The following is a 13,102-nucleotide window of genomic DNA, read 5'->3' on the forward strand; positions in this document are numbered from 1 at the left end:
CGTGCAAAGAAAAATGCTGCGGCTGAAATAGCAAGGTTAAATGCTGAACTTGCAAGCGCGCAGGCTGAACTAGCAAGCTTGAAGGCACCGAGCCTTCCGCGACAACACCCGAGCGGAGACAAGTCCCCCTCATGGCAAACGGACGAAGATGAATGATGAGCAAGTGGTCTGGAGAGTAGTGATGCGCCGAAGAGTAGTGATTATTGGCGTAACCCGAGGAAGAAGTCGTGGACTCGGTGCCGATCGGAAGAGTGATGATCCGTGGACGACGGAGATGAGTGATCGAGCAGAGCCCGAAGAGTGATAATCCGTGGCTGACGAAGCCAGGCAATTACTGACGACTTCTCCAAGATCCATGCCTAGTTAATTATTTGTATTTGCTTGTCAAGAAACTTTGCTTCTATCGTCTCTTTGTTTATGAGGCACAGCTCGGGGTAGACTTGTATAGGATCTCCCCATTAGGTAGGATCATAGGATCAACTTAGAGAAATCATACTTTTGCTATGCGAAGAAATCATAGTGTCAGATCTGGTTGAATAGTATTTCACACAATTCACACCCAGATTTATCTTTTTTGTTTCTCTAAGTGTATGTCGAATTTGAAGTTGCAAATTTTTGGCATTTCATATATAACATAGATGTGTGTTGTCATTTTTCAGGGAGTGATGTTTTGGAACATGGGAGCATATGCTCCCTATATTTTGAAATGCATCTTACACATATTTTAAATTTAAAAAAATTGAAACAAAAAATGAACTTATCATGTAACGTATGTAAAAAAGACAAAATTCAGATGCGCAAAACAATGCTTGTCATGATCAAGTATTTTCTCTTTTTCACATAGGCCACAAAAATATTATTTTTTCGTGAAACTTGAGGCATACACATATATTATGGAGATGTACATGTAAATTTTTTTGTCAAAATTTTTCCACACTTCGAAATACGTTTTGTTGGTAGAGGGACGCACCCGGGAGCCGAATTGAATTTCCGAAGCATCTATTGCTTCTGGTTTGTAAAAAGTACTTTTTAGTTTGAAACCAGAACCTCCTTACTGTAATTAATAAGTACCTAGTTATTTGTTTTATGAAGCATCTATTGATTCTGGTTTGTAAAAAGTACTTTTTAATTAGTTGAAACCCCAGAACCTCCTTCCGGTATGGGGTGTTTCCGGAAATGCTGCAGACGACACTTCGGAAAGGTACTTGCGAGGTATAGGGGAACTCCCGCCCGCCTGGCGTCACCTGTGGGAATAATCTTGACGTTGCATGCATGTGCCAAAAACTTTCGAATACATGTCCCTATGGTATAAACAAACTCAAATGAAGCAAAAAGTAGAATGGTCCACACCCGTTGGGATCGAGTCAATGGGCTAGACCGCGCGGGGACAACAGATTCACGTTTGGCGTGATCCCGCTACACTCCGAGTGTCGAAATCCCCCCAAACTTGTTTGTGCACCTATATATGGTAAGCATAAAAATGTTGTGGTATGTTGCAAGGTCCAGCATTTGACACCCCGGGGTATGGGGTGCTTCCCGGAAATCCGCAGACGACACTTCGGAAGGTTCTGGCGAGGTATAGGGGGGGAACTGCCCCGTTTTGCGCAGTTGGCAAATTAAACGGAGCCAAAAAATCGAGCGGAACCGCGTGGCGTCATTTTATGTGTCCTAGTAACCACTTCAAAAGACGAAATTGGGATACGGCAATTATCTTGAAAAACCCTTCAATTATCTTTTGAAGGAGCTACATGGTGCGCATTTTAGTATTGCGCGAGACCTCCGCGCAGCGGTAGGATACCTCCTACGCACCACCTATCACATGCCGTATGCGCGCGGTAGCCATCTGGGAATCCCTCCCGCTTCCTGCGGTGTCCGCCGAATCCGCTGGAAGCCGGCCGGATTTGAGCCGGGGCCACACTTTCCTTTGCTCAATAAATGGAGGGAAAAATGTTTTTAGGTCTAGGACGCGTCATTTTATGTGCTAAATGTTTTCCGTTTCGCGCGTTGGCGGACGGGTGCACGCGCGCGCCGGTGCGGCCATACGCATGTCCGGCGGCCCCGTTTTGCGCCGTTGGCAAATTAAACGGAGCCAAAAAATCGAGCGGAGCCGCGTGGCGTCATTTTATGTGTCCTAGTAACCACTTCAAAAGACGGAATTGGGATACGGCAATTATCTTGAAAAACCCTTCACGAATAGGGCTATCACGTCCGGAGTTCTATGGCTTTTAGGGAAATGAGTAGGAAACGGCCCGTTTCACCACATAGTTTGTCGGAACGAGGCCATATTTGGCACGTGCGTGGACCTTAGGATGGGAAGCAAGGCCCGTGTCGCGGATTTCCAATCCGAACCACGGGCGACGGTTTTCCATTTTCGGGTGCGGAAGGGCTTTTTTTGTGAAGGAGCTACATGGTGCGCATTTTAGTATTGCGCGAGACCTCCGCGCAGCGGCAGGATACCTCCTACGCACCACCTATCACATGCCGTATGCGCGCGGTAGCCATCCAGGAATCCCTCCGCTTCCTGCGGTGTCCCGCCGAATCCGCTGGAACCGGCCGGATTTGAACTGGGGCCACACTTTCCTTGGCTCAATAAATAGAGGGGAAAATGTTTTTAGGTCTAGGACGCGTCATTTTATGTGCTAAATGTTTTCCGTTTCGCGTGTTGGCGGACGGGTGCACGCGCACGCCCGATACGGCCATACCGCATGTCCCGGCGGCCCCGTTTTGCGCCGTTGGCAAATTAAACGGAGCCAAAAAATCGAGCGGAGCCGCGTGGCGTCATTTTATGTGTCCTAGTAACCACTTCAAAAGACGGAATTGGGATACGGCAATTATCTTGAAAAACCCTTCACGAATAGGGCTATCACGTCCGGAGTTCTATGGCTTTTAGGGGAAATGAGTAGGAAACGGCCCGTTTCACCACATAGTTTGTCGGAACGAGGCCATATTTGGCACGTGCGTGGACCTTAGGATGGGAAGCAAGGCCCGTGTCGCGGATTTCCAATCCGAACCACGAGCGACGGTTTTTCCATTTTCGGAGTGCCGGAAGGGCTTTTTTTGTGAAGGGGCTACATGGTGCGCATTTTAGTATTGCGCGAGACCTCCGCGCAGCGGTAGGATACCTCCTACGCACCACCTATCACATGCCGTATGCGCGCGGTAGCCATCCGGGAATCCCTCCCGCTTCTGCGGTGTCCCGCCGAATCCGTTGAAGCCCGGCCGGATTTGAAACTGGGGCCACACTTTCCTTTGCTCAATAAATGGAGGGAAAATGTTTTTAGGTCTAGGACGCATCATTTTATGTGCTAAATGTTTTCCGTTTCGCGCGTTGGCGGACGGGTGCACGCGCGCGCCCGGTACGGCCATACCGCATGTCCCGACGGCCCCGTAACGGAGCCAAAAAATCGAGCGGAGCCGCGTGGCGTCATTTTATGTGTCCTGGTAACCACTTCAAAAGACGGAATTGGGATACGGCAATTATCTTGAAAAACCCTTCACGAATAGGGCTATCACGTCCGGAGTTCTATGGCTTTTAGGGGAAATGAGTAGGAAACGGCCCGTTTCACCACATAGTTTGTCGGAACGAGGCCATATTTGGCACGTGCGTGGACCTTAGGATGGGAAGCAAGGCCCGTGTCGCGGATTTCCAATCCGAACCACGGGCGACGGTTTTTCCATTTTCGGGGTGTCGGAAGGGCTTTTTTTTGTGAAGGGGCTACATGGTGCGCATTTTAGTATTGCGCGAGACCTCCGCGCAGCGGTAGGATACCTCCTACGCACCACCTATCACATGCCGTATGCGCGCGGTAGCCATGCGGGAATCCCTCCCGCTTCTGCGGTGTCCCGCCGAATCCGTTGAAGCCGGCCGGATTTGAGCCGGGGCCACACTTTCCTTTGCTCAATAAATGGAGGGAAAAATGTTTTTAGGTCTAGGACGCGTCATTTTATGTGCTAAATGTTTTCCGTTTCGCGCGTTGGCGGACGGGTGCACGCGCGCGCCCGCAGTGCGGCCATACCGCATGTCCCGGCGGCCCCGTTTTGCGCCGTTGGCAAATTAAACGGAGCCAAAAAATCGAGCGGAGCCGCGTGGCGTCATTTTATGTGTCCTAGTAACCACTTCAAAAGACGGAATTGGGATACGGCAATTATCTTGAAAAACCCTTCACGAATAGGGCTATCACGTCCGGAGTTCTATGGCTTTTAGGGAAATGAGTAGGAAACGGCCCGTTTCACCACATAGTTTGTCGGAACGAGGCCATATTTGGCACGTGCGTGGACCTTAGGATGGGAAGCAAGGCCCGTGTCGCGGATTTCCAATCCGAACCACGGGCGACGGTTTTTCCATTTTCGGGGTGCTGGAAGGGCTTTTTTTGAGAAGGGGCTACATGGTGCGCATTTTAGTATTGCGCGAGACCTCCGCGCAGCGACTAGGATACCTCCTACGCACCACCTATCACATGCCGTATGCGCGCGGTAGCCATGCGGGAATCCCTCCCGCTTCCTGCGGTGTCCGCCGAATCCAGCTGAAGCCGGCCGGATTTGAGCTGGGGCCACACTTTCCTTTGCTCAATAAATGGAGGGAAAATGTTTTTAGGTCTAGGACGCGTCATTTTATGTGCTAAATGTTTTCCGTTTCGCGCGTTGGCGGACGGGTGCACGCGCGCGCCCGGTGCGGCCATACCGCATGTCCCGGCGGTCCCGTTTTGCGCGGTTGGCAAATTAAACGGAGCCAAAAAATCGAGCGGAGCCGCGTGGCGTCATTTTATGTGTCCTGGTAACCACTTCAAAAGACGGAATTGGGATACGGCAATTATCTTGAAAAACCCTTCACGAATAGGGCTATCACGTCCGGAGTTCTATGGCTTTTAGGGGAAATGAGTAGGAAACGGCCCGTTTCACCACATAGTTTGTCGGAGCGAGGCCATATTTGGCACGTGCGTGGACCTTAGGATGGGAAGCAAGGCCCGTGTCGCGGATTTCCAATCCGAACCACGGGCGACGGTTTTTCCATTTTCGGGGTGCTGGAAGGGCTTTTTTTGTGAAGGAGCTACATGGTGCGCATTTTAGTATTGCGCGAGACCTCCGCGCAGCGGTAGGATACCTCCTACGCACCACCTATCACATGCCGTATGCGCGCGGTAGCCATCGCGGGAATCCCTCCCGCTTCTGCGGTGTCCCGCCGAATCCGGTCGGAAACGGCCGGATTTGAGCTGGGGCCACACTTTCCTTTGCTCAATAAATGGAGGGAAAAATGTTTTTAGGTCTAGGACGCGTCATTTTATGTGCTAAATGTTTTCCGTTTCGCGCGTTGGCGGACGGGTGCACGCGCGCGCCGGTACGGCCATACCGCATGTCCCGGCGGCCCCGTTTTGCGCAGTTGGCAAATTAAACGGAGCCAAAAAATCGAGCGGAGCCGCGTGGCGTCATTTTATGTGTCCTAGTAACCACTTCAAAAGACGGAATTGGGATACGGCAATTATCTTGAAAAACCCTTCACGAATAGGGCTATCACGTCCGGAGTTCTATGGCTTTTAGGGGAAATGAGTAGGAAACGGCCCGTTTCACCACATAGTTTGTCGGAACGAGGCCATATTTGGCACGTGCGTGGACCTTAGGATGGGAAGCAAGGCCCGTGTCGCGGATTTCCAATCCGAACCACGGGCGACGGTTTTTCCATTTTCGGGGTGCCGGAAGGGCTTTTTTTGTGAAGGAGCTACATGGTGCGCATTTTAGTATTGCGCGAGACCTCCGCGCGGCGGTAGGATACCTCCTACGCACCACCTATCACATGCCGTATGCGCGCGGTAGCCATGCGGGAATCCCTCCCGCTTCTGCGGTGTCCCGCCGAATCCGTGGAAACCGGCCGGATTTGAGCTGGGGCCACACTTTCCTTTGCTCAATAAATGGAGGGGAAAATGTTTTTAGGTCTAGGACGCGTCATTTTATGTGCTAAATGTTTTCCGTTTCGCGCGTTGGCGGACGGGTGCACGCGCGCGCCGGTGCGGCCATACCGCATGTCCGGCGGCCCCGTTTTGCGCGGTTGGCAAAGTAAACGGAGCCAAAAAAATCGAGCGGAACCGCGTGGCGTCATTTTATGTGTCCTAGTAACCAATTCAAAAGACGGAATTGGGATACGGAAATTATCTTGAAAACCCTTCACGAATAGGGCTATCACGTTTGGAGTTCTATGGCTTTTAGGGGAAATGAGTAGGAAACGGCCCGTTTCACCACATAGTTTGTCGGAACGAGGCCATATTTGGCACGTGCGTGGACCTTAGGATGGGAAGCAAGGCCCCTGTCGCGGATTTCCAATCCGAACCACGGGCGACGGTTTTCCATTTTCGGAGTGCTTGGAAGGGCTTTTTTGTGAAGGAGCTACATGGTGCGCATTTTAGTATTGCGCGAGACCTCCGCGCAGCGGTAGGATACCTCCTACGCACCACCTATCACATGCCGTATGCGCGCGGTAGCCATGCAGGAATCCCTCCCGCTTCTGCGGTGTCCCGCCGAATCCGCTGGAAGCGGCCGGGAGGATTTGAGCTGGGGCCACACTTTCCTTGGCTCAATAAATGGAGGGAAACATGTTTTTAGGTCTAGGACGCGTCATTTTATGTGCTAAATGTTTTCCGTTTCGCGCGTTGGCGGACGGGTGCATGCGCGCGCCCGGTACGGCCATACCGCATGTCCGGCGGCCCCTTTTGCGCGGTTGGCAAATTAAACGGAGCCAAAAAGTCGAGCGGAGACGACATTCTAGCTAGGAGAATCCTTCACGATCGAAGCTGCCACGTTCGGAATCTTGATGTATATAGAATGGGATAAAGCTTGCATATGCCTTATGATAAGCATATAATTAGTGTGTGCAAGAGACATATATTATTTGACCTAATTAACCAAACATTTTCTGATTTTTTTATATAATTTAATTATTAAGGATTCTAGGAGTTTCATATATCCCTATATTATTATCATTAAAGGAATGAAGGTGACACACGTTTAATTACATGATATTCTGTTTTTAAAAATATTTTAACCTACACCAAATTATATGCATTATTGCGCATTTAATTATTATTGTTTTGCACAAAAAAGCCCCAAAAATTCCCTCCAAAACCCCAAAACCCCAAAACCCTCCAAAACCCCAAAACTCTCCCGCCCGACTTCTCCCGCCGGCTCCGGCGAAATGTTTTGAATCCGCCCGCCACTAACCTAAGGCTGGAAAGGAGGGCAAATGTCGAAACGCCACTAACCTAAGGCTGGAAAGGAGGGACATTTCGAGTCAAATCCCGTACGAGCTCCCTCAATTCCCCAATTCCCCTCCCACTCCGGTGCAATACGAACCCCAATTCCCCTCCACTCCGCTCATCCCCACCCGCCGACGGCCACCAGACGAGCGGCGCTCGGCTGACGGACGGCGGAGAGCTACCCGCCGACGACGGCCGCGCGTGCGTAGACGCTCGCCACAAGATCTTCGGGCGAGTTCCCTCCTCAGCCCGACCCCTCCCCTCTTCTATGGCCTTTTCTTGGCACTGCTTAGGGTTTCGTCGGCCATGGCTAGGGTTACGGTTTGCTTGGCATGGCATGGTTAGGGTTAGGGATTTCGTGGCATGGCTTGTTTCCTTGGCTTGTCCGGGGTCGGGGTTGCTCGGCCTGTCATGGTTCTTGCTTGCAACCAGTCCATGGTTGCTTCGGATCTTGCTTTTCATGTTCTTGCGGCAACCAGTCGATGATTGCTGCGGATCTTGCCTGGCTCAGGCTCTGTAGATTTTAGATTTGGTTTTCTGCGGTCCCTATATGATTACACTTCTGCCGATCTTGCTTGCTATATGCAAGCGGTCCATGGTTGCTTCGGATCTTGATTGGCATGTGTCTTGCTGCAACTCGATCGATGATTGCTGCGGATCTTGCTTGGCTCGGGCTCTGTAGAATTTAGATGCTGGTTTCTTGCGGTCCCTATATGATTACTGCTTGCCGATCTTGCTTGCTTGTATCCAACCTGATCAATTAGTGATGCGAGATCTTGCACAGCGTGGGTCTCGCGCAACCGATCCGTGATTGTTGGGGGATTTTACTTGGCTTGGGCTCTGTAGATTGTACATCTAGTTTCTCTGCAGTCCATATATGATTAGCTTCTACAGATCTTTCTTGCTGCAACTAGTACATAATATGATTACCTGCTGCGGATCTTGCTTGGTACAGATCTTTACCAAGGCATTCCCTTTTATATTTCGTCGATGAACATTTATATTGCCCTTTTATCCTGTGTTGATGAAACTTCTCCCAAACAAAGTTTGGGAGCCCTTTTATCTGTACATGCCTACGACTTTTTCTGTGTACATGTCTATTGTTGTATGAAGGGATATGTCTAATGATTATAACTCTGTTATCTTCTTAGGTAATACTATCAAGGTCGACCTACTTCAAGGAGCAAGGTGAACCAGGTGATTGTTGATCCACATGAACCTATGTTGCTTGGTTCTTTAATTGCATCCATATGTTGTATCTGCTTTGTCACTAATTGTTATTCTTTTCGTGCCGGCACATATCCAACCCATCAACATCGGGCATGGCAAAGGCTGGGAAGAAGCGGCTAGGCTGGTATGCGGCTTCATCCTAACATCATTGTGTCTAATTGATGCTTTTAATCGGGTCTTGGGTTTTTTTGGCTCGTCTCGAATATTTACGTACCCTAGGATTAAATGAAACTAAAAGTTGAAAATTGCTATGATTAAACAATTTACCTTAGTTGTTCGAGTTGGCTTGCTTCTATGCATTTCAACCATCAATCTAATGGTTACATATTTTTCTCATACATGTAAAGAAGCGCCCCTCACCGAGATAGAGAAGGACGGGGCTAGGACAATGATGCGGAACAACCGTGTCTTACAATCCACAGGTATCCCCGCCGTAGTGTCAATTTTTAGGAAGTCACATGGTGGTCGAGGTGGAGGTCGTTCCACACTTTCAAATGATAAGTCATCTGCCATAACACAAGGCGAGAGCTCAGATTATCATCCGAGCAATGACCAATTGGTTGACCGAGGAGGATGGGGAGGTTGAAGGGAGTATAGGGGAACACATTGAGAAGGTGCATTACGCTTATCATCTTTGGAGGGCTGGCATTACTTGTATCTGTTTTCTTATTTCTGTTTTGCTATAACTTTGTGATGTAATGCCATTTTGTTTTGCTATTTTTGCGAGGCATTGAAGGATCCCAAGAGTAGAAAGAAAAAGGCTTCGTTAGAAAGACAAGCCCGGGGAGGAGGAGTAAGAGGTTGCAAAAGGAACAAAGTTCAATGCCTCCTGTTAGAGTGTTTGCTTGATGCTCCGGGAGGGAGAAAGAGGCATACGGAACCTATTGCTGAAGCTCCTTCCAAAAGAGTCACCGAGGAGGACATCAAGTGAAGCGTACGCAACCAACAATGAAGATACTCCGCCCCGCAACAATCGCGGTAGCTCACCGCAGATTGATGAAAGGATCGATGAAGCAAGCAACGTTCGCGGGGACACGGGTCCCTACGCATCGATGTCATGGTCCATCGGCACTTTGATTCGATGGTTTTCTTGATCACGAGGATGATGAAGGCAAGTTTTTGTTGGACAGTCTGTCCACACTATCTCTTGCCTTTTTTGTTTATCTTTATAAACTCTTTTGGTTGTGGGTCTTGCTTTCGACATGATCTTTGTATGTATGCTATTCGAGGTGGAACCACTTGCTGCGGGTGGCCGTAAAAGGAAGGGCACCGGGGCTGGAGCAGATTTGCAAGGGGATGGGAGTCAAGCTTACCATTGAGATTCCTCCGGGGCTGAAACGTCACGAGAAGCCTTTGCTTGCTGCCAAGTTTGCATCGGAGGGTGGAATGCTTGCAAGAGGCCGGATGCCGCTCCTTCCGCATTTCAAGTTGTACAAGAGGGATGAGAATTTGTTGGCCGACTTCGTTGGAAAGATGGGGGTAATCTTCTTCATCACCGGTTCATTTGTTAGATGATAGGAGTGCTTGCTTGATTGTTCATAGTTCATGATAACTAACCTCGTCCTTGCCCTTGTTTGCTTTGTAGGCAAATTTCAACATGGACACGAGTCGGAAGACATCCGAGAAGGCTTGCTATGACGTCTTGCGGAAAGTGTCGAAGAACAGGCGCTACATCTCGAAAAGGGACTACTTCGACAAAGTACCGGCAAATGAAGTCAGCATCAAGTCCCCTGTTAAGGATGTCTCGAGATGAAGAATGGGAAGCTCTAAGCTGCTCTGTGGGTAACCCCAAGACACGGGGTATGTTCTTTGCTTCGATTGCGAGTCATTAGTGCTTGCATGGTAGACATGATGCTCATCGTTATAGTGTGCACATTGCTGAATATCATGATTGTGCCCTTACGAGAACACATGTACCAAGAACAAGGACGGTCGTCTTTGCGGTCAAATTTGGCCAAAGAGCGGCTCTCGTAGCTATGCTTTGCTCATCTCGTATGCAAGCTGTAAGAACACTCTTACAGAATTTCCTTTTGCATCTTACTCTTGTCTCCACAAGCTTATGTTACGATTCTTGGTGAACATCATTTCCGGAGGGAGGAGCGCGAGAGGTGAAGAGCTAGATGCGGTCGACATCTTTAAGGCGACCCATCACGGCAAGAAGGATGGTTTCTGCGAGGAAGCTCTAGGTTGCAATAGTAAGTGACTTGTTCATTTCACTTTTGTGAACCATTCTTGGACACTGTGCGTTTCTGAATTGATGAATCTTTTGGAAATGGATCTCCAGGCTGATATGGAAGGCGAGATGGCTATTCCTGTGCCGAGAAGGTGCACCGCCAAGGTCTGCGATCGTTGTTGTTGCAAAGGTTCTTAGCAAGGAAGCCAAGCACAGCACTTTCTACGAAGAATGCTTGGACTTCGGCCCGGTTCCATTGTCAAGCTCAACAAGCCCACCGCAGCTGCTTGTATCGGCGCATGTTCATGACCTGGAAGCACGGTGAAGAGGTCCCGGGAGGAAGGCTGAACAGATGAAGCGGCGGTTCTTGCCATCATGGAAGAAGCGGCTGCCCGAGAAGGAGAAGCAAGCGGCAAATGAAGCCGCACAAGCTCGGCGTGACAAGGACTACATGGAGCTCCTCAAGCGGAGTGAGGAAAGTGATAGGAGGCTTGCTCACATGATGTCCATCTTCGGAGCATCTGCGAATTAGCTCCTAGCTGCTGGTCGTATCCCTTTTTTGTGTCCCGCCATGGAACTTGGTCATATCTGGCAGCGTGACAATAACTTGGTCATATACTGTGAACTTCTACTGTGAATGCGTGAACTTTCTTGACATGTTGGTGAATGCTGTGAACCTGGTCATTTCTTCTTTGTCACTCTGTTTGTGAAATTTGCAGATTTGAAATGTTGTCTTTTATATTTTTTTGTTGAATTTCCTAATTTAATATATGCACTGTTGGGCTATTGTGGGCTCTTAAAAGGCCAAGGCCCAAAGTAGCCTAGAAATATATGGGCTCTTAAAAGGCTAGAGCCCAACAAATAATTAATTGCATTTTCGAAAAATGGGAGTTGAAAAGGCCAAAAAAGGCCGAAGCCCAAAAAACTTGCGGAGACCGTAAAAAGGCCAAAGCCCATAACTTTTATGGACCCAAAAAGGCCAAGGCCCAATATCTTTATGGACCCCAAAAGGGTGAGGCCCAAAACCTTTGTGGACCCTATAAAGGCCTAGGCCCAAAATCTTAATGGACCCTAAAAGGCCAAGGCCCAAAACCATAATGGACCCTAAAAAGGCCAAGGCCCAAAAGTGTAATGGGTCCTAAAAGGCCCACGGCCCAAAGCGTAATGGGTCCTAAAAAGGCCACGGCCCAAAGCTGTAATGGGTCCTAAAAGGCCACGGGCCAATGGAAATTGGCCCGAGGCCCGGTAAGTACGACAGACTAAAAAGGCCGTTGAAAAAAAATAAGCTAAAAAGGCCGAGGTAATTGGGCCGATTACGGGCCAAGGCCCAACAAAGCCGAAAAAAATAATCAGAACTAATGGGCTCAGCCCACATAAGGAGCTGAATGGACCGGGCTGAATTCAAATAACGACGTTTCTAATTCGTCACAATTTTTCCACGTCGGATTGCCACGCTGGACTCGGGGGCAGGTGCCCATGGAATTTTGGGAATATCATGCAGTCAGTGACATTTTAAAACGTCACAAAGCTCTACGACGTTTTCAAGTGGAACGTCTTAAGCACTCACTGCTGACTCCCAGCTTTCGACGTTTTGAAAGTTGTCACAATAACGTCACAAGTAGCCATTAGTGACGTTTCAGTGACACCTTTATTTCGTCAACTTATGGTAGATTTCTTGTAGTGACTCCCTCTGTTTAGAAATATAAGATTGTTTAGATGTTTTTAGAGTAAACTGCATTCAAACTAAAAAGAGTGAACCTACACACTATAACTAGACTAGATACAAACTAAAGTAGATGAATCAAAGAAAAAAACAAAACGTTTTATATACATGCATGGAGGGAGTACATATGAACCAAGATAGGTGAGGTCATTAATATGGACCAGAGGGAGTACTAGATTTGTTGCCATATTGGGCAAAAAACGAGGACCAAAAGGCACAAATAATTGAAAAAAGACAGAAATGGAAGTTTCTCTTGATTTGATAATAATTTGGTGAAAAAGACAGAGAGAGAAAGAGAGGAAAAATGTGCTCTTAAAAGGGACCCCTCTTAAAAATGCTAATTTGGGCTGAGAGAGACAGAACCCAGCTCCTGCTCACGTACAACCAAACGCGGTCTCGTCCTGTCCCACGCGGTCCCTTTCTACCAGCCCCACGCGACGCGGCCCCACACGTCAGCACGGAACAGTCAACTAAACGGGAATCCTCCCGTCCGAGCTCCTTCTACGGATTTCAGACAAGGGCTTGGGAAAAACTGAGAAAAAACTAAGGATCTGGGGAAAACTGAGTACAACTAAGGACCCGAGGGCACGAAAATAGAAATCCCTAAATATATTGGCAAGCACTACCCATTAGCCGGATGTGCTTACAGTCGGTTTGAATTTACATGCATCGGTGATCCTAGGTCACTGCTGAAAAAATAATCCCAAACGTAACATTGTTTTTGTGTCATAGCAT

This window comes from Lolium rigidum, chromosome 6, assembly GCF_022539505.1.
Source record: "Lolium rigidum isolate FL_2022 chromosome 6, APGP_CSIRO_Lrig_0.1, whole genome shotgun sequence".
Classification (NCBI taxonomy): Eukaryota; Viridiplantae; Streptophyta; class Magnoliopsida; order Poales; family Poaceae; genus Lolium; species Lolium rigidum.